Genomic DNA, 4,529 nt, shown 5'->3' with positions numbered 1-4,529 from the left:
TTCCCTACAGTATTTTAAATGGATAGGAGTAGTTTTCACACACACTTCAACCTCGTATCCGTGTATGGAGAGGAGGGGGATGGGTCATATGAATTTTGAAGTTTTTAATATTTACACTGTTGATTCTAGCCAAAGCATGCAATCTAATTTAAGCACTGACGACTAGATGAAAAGTATTTAAATAGACATTACATCTTTGACTTATTTTTGCTACCACTGTGTGTTCAAAAAGTGGAGTTTAATATTTACAAAACAGAAACCGTAGCACATTTACCTTTCACCATGGCACCTACGCCTACGAAAAGGCAACCAAAGAAGCCACAAACGTTAGACAGGCAGCAGCTCTGAAAACTGCGAATCCAAATTCGTAGGAAAGTAATAGCCCAAATATATCACTGTCCATTGACTGTGTTATAATGGGAAGGTGAATTTTTGCCAGCAATCACCTAAGGAAAGCACTTTCCTTAATCTTTAATGTTCTTGTACAAGATTTTTATCTGGCTTATTGGGAAGCCATTAACAATACACTGAAATAAAAATGCCCGGAATATTACTACATATGTGTATATATGGTGACAGAACACTATACCATTAGACATTTTTACATATACATCACTTCACAGTAAGGCAGCTTTTACAAAATAAGAGTTCTTAGGAAATTGTTCTCCTCAAGAAGTGAATCTAACAAAGATAGGGATCTCGTTTCAGTGTGTAGATTAAAAAAGTTTATATACACAAAGTGTTACAGGTGTTTATTATTAGAAAACATAAAATTACGCTGTAAAATATATTTTTTATCCTTTTCATTCTGTTCTTGTTAATGATTCATTTTTAGAGCTGTGATCACTGATTTCAGAGAATGGTTGACGATTACCTTCATGTTACCAAAGTATTATTTAATGTGTTTTGGCAAATTTTTTCCTAAGCAATCTCACACCATCCGCCTTCACCTTTAAAAAGCCGCCCTGATTTTCTCTGATATTGAACCCAATTATATAATTAAATAATTTAGAAACAGATTATAGAATTGGTATGGGATTTAATGTAACTTTAAAAAAAATTGAACCTTGCAAGATTTTTAGTACTTAATGCTGATAACATGATCAAACCTGTGTGATATAGATAACTCAATAGAATTTTGTATTGTTTTTAACTTTAAATCTAACTTAGATTTAATACAAGTTGGTATCTATTTATATTTTAATTTGCTTTTAAACCTATCTAGACCCTAGACCTTTCCTTTTGTCTCTCTCTCTTTTTTTTTTTAACCAGAGCGTTGATGGCCTGTTATTTCAACCTAAGCTTTCGCTGCAATAAAATCCATTTATTTTACTGGAAATATTTCTACATTTCACACCATTTTTAACATGCTTTCATTTACAAAAGCGTTTCCAATGCAAAAAAAAAAAGCTATTTGATAAACTTTTAATAAAATATTTTTATAGTCCTTTAAATTTTTTTTCATATTTCCACTTTTCTTAATGAATGCAAATATGAACCTACCTATGGTTGGGCTCGAAACATATTTACAAAAGAAAAGCTGAATACAATCTTTTTTGCTCAAATACAGTAGCATTTATTTAAATTTCATTCCTGACATAAGGGTTCATGAAATAGGGCTGCCACTTTTAAGTAATAGTTTCTCTGAAATACCCACGTCTGCAGTCTCACAGAAAATAATTAGCTTAGCACTGTACAATAGTACGGAAATTGGAAAGAAATCCTTTTCTGAGACATATGCCATGCGGTTCTGAACATATAAAAGACATGTTCAACCAAGCTTACTTGCTGTTGCTGTGAACACAAATAAATGCTCCAGCTGCAAACCTGCTTCACTGACTTAGCCAAAAGGGTTAAAACTTGATAAATATTTTTCAAATGTTCCAGGTTCTGCATTGGCGTGAAGCCAGACAGTGTGAATGGACAGATACTCAATTACTTTGAACTTTCTAGTTCTTTGCATTCCTTCCTGCTTAGTAGTGCTGTACCATGAGGGAAGATAGGAGAAAACAAAAAACAAATGTCAGGTTTCAAAAATCAATTAGTGGCCTGGCAGTGGTGTGTTAACTGAACTGTGCCAAAACAGAGAATTCAGAGGGAAAGAAAGAGGAAAAGTTGAGTAGTCAAGTTAGGTAGGAGGGTAAGCACAGAAGCAGTGTGCATGCTTAAGTCCTTAGTCACTGGGCAACACAGATTTAGTCTTAGAATAAACCCTAAGTGTCACTATCTTTACAGGAATAAATACGCCTGAATGTGTGGAGGCTGAATAGGCATTCAAACGATGGGGGAAGGGGAGGTTTGAAGGAGGCAGTGGAAAAAAATGGATAAATAGCTTCTGAATGATGAGATGAGAGAAATATGAAGCTGTCACTAGGGCAATGTTCACAGGAAGACACGGCAAAAGAAATATCTGTATTCAGTTGTTTGGCCGACACGTCACGGAGAGCTTGAAATTAAGGGATCTAGAGTATTTTTGACAACATTTTATTCACTTTGGAAACTATTCATGGAATATTGCAACTCGATAAAATCAAAGTCAAATTTCCGAGTGATATTGGGCCAGAAAAAGCGCGACAAAGAATAAAAATATTTTTCTTTTTTTTTTTAATAAGGGAGTAAATTCTCCTCTAGGGTAAGGTTATTCAGTTTAAAGTGACTTTTTTGATAATCATTGATTATCCACCTAGTGTCAGAATCTGTATCAGTAGGAACGTAAGACAGAATTATTGTCCTTTATTTCACACTTTTAATCTTTTCTATTCATTAATGGCAACTGCTTGTAGCCCCACATAAAAAGAAAAAAATGCCAATGAGAAAAGAACACAATAAACAGAAGCTTCAAATAAGATTAGTCAAAATTCAAACCATTTTGACTCAAAAAATTAAGACACACGAGAAAAGATGTCCTTTCCTTTTGTGATGGAACAGTATGTAATTTAAATAGGATTATAGACTTCTTTTTGTATAAATTAAAGTGATGTCAAGAAAAAAGCTTCATATTCTATTTTTTTACTATCTCAACCTCAGTTCTTAAGGAATTAAATTTTATATTTAAGTTTGGAGTTAAATGTGTTCTTCCTGAAATATCTCATAAAACTCTCAAGGTGCACTTATTCCTAAATGTACTATAATTTATCCTATTTTTAAAACTCTAGTAATATACAAAAAACAGTATTTTACCTTTTGGGGGTACTGGGATTGCTTTTTCCACCTTGTTAGTATAATAAGCAGACAACTATAAATGCCTTGAACCAAGTTGCAGGCCAGGCATACTGTAGCTTAAACTGTACAGTATTTGAATTCTGACTCTCAATATGTTAGAAAAGGTCAAGAGAAAAATCCTGAACTGAATTAGTTACACCAAACAATCTTTTAGAACACTAAGGAGGCCTCATCACCAGCATCACAATGAGCAGTGTTTTGAGCCAATTGCCGTTCATGTGATGACAAAAGCATTAATGGTCCTAGGCTGTGAGGCACTCCTACTGAATGCTCAAGTGAACTGTGCACGGGGCACAAGAAAGTACGCCTTTGGAGGTTAATTTGTGAATGAAATGTGTAAGGATAGTGCTAAGCCCAATGCTGGCTCTTCGTGCCTTCATGTCTATCCACTGGTGATGGTTGTGTAAACTTGTGTAAATTTTGAAGAGGACAGTTTGACAATAAGCAGAAGAAGGCTAAATTGTAAACAATGTTTAAAACAATAGATAATTCTCCCTCTAGGAAAAATATTACATTATACACTGAAAAGAACCCAGGTATCCAACAGTAGGAAAGTAGTTCAATAGCAGCCACTGAATCTACTACCATATTCATATTATTAAAGGATATTTAGTCACATGGGAAAATACTCAGGACATGTTAAGTAAAACAAAGTAAAGAGGTTTTTATAAACAGACCCAAAGATGAAAAGAAAATACAAAACACGTATGTATTTTGGTGGCTCTCACTGGATGGTCAAATGATGGGTGGTTTTACATTGATTTATACTTTTGAATAGTTTCTAAAATTTTGACAATTGCCACATATTCCATTTATAACCAGAATAAATGTTTTCAATAAAAAAACATAAATGTTACCTCTATACAATTAAGGGTTTATTGGAACTGTAGGTGAAGATCAAATGATTTTCCATCTGAAAGCACCAAATACAGCCACAACTTGCCAGCACCCTGTGCTGGGAAAATATGTAAACCTTCTTAACCAAGCCAGTAGATTTTCAGCATTCACTGCAGAATAAACAAGCTGAAGAGAGATTACAAGGTTTGAAGTTTGGAAAGGGATAACCTGGGAATGTTTTAAATATAAATATGCTTTAATTTATTTCCTAAGTGATCAACAAGAGTTCGGCAATGATTTATACTCAGAGTTATTTTGGGTATCTCATTTTACTTTCTTGCTTTGTTTTCCCCTATTAAATGAACTAGGTTATTTACAGTGTTTTGACAAAATGCATGGACTCTTAAAAGTTCATATGCATCTCTTAAGAGCTGTTTGTGTTTTTTGTGGTTCCCGCCCCTCCCCCGCCC

General features: G+C 34.0%; 1 protein-coding gene across 1 annotated transcript in view; it reads right to left on the bottom strand.

Moving 5' to 3' along the window:
- Positions 1-4,529, bottom strand: part of KLF5 (KLF transcription factor 5) — a 28,828-nt gene that overhangs the window by 18,345 nt on the left and 5,954 nt on the right. The window contains exon 2 of the mRNA XM_007447096.1: positions 3,181-3,341. The gene's annotated coding sequence lies outside the window, so the exon portion shown is untranslated. The remainder of the gene's footprint in view (positions 1-3,180; positions 3,342-4,529) is intronic.

Source organism: Lipotes vexillifer, unplaced genomic scaffold (assembly GCF_000442215.2).
Source record: "Lipotes vexillifer unplaced genomic scaffold, Lipotes_vexillifer_v1.1 scaffold1491, whole genome shotgun sequence".
In the NCBI taxonomy this organism is placed as follows: domain Eukaryota; kingdom Metazoa; phylum Chordata; class Mammalia; order Artiodactyla; family Lipotidae; genus Lipotes; species Lipotes vexillifer.
Note: the sequence above shows the minus strand (reverse complement) of the source record. Positions and strands in the feature narration are given on the sequence as shown.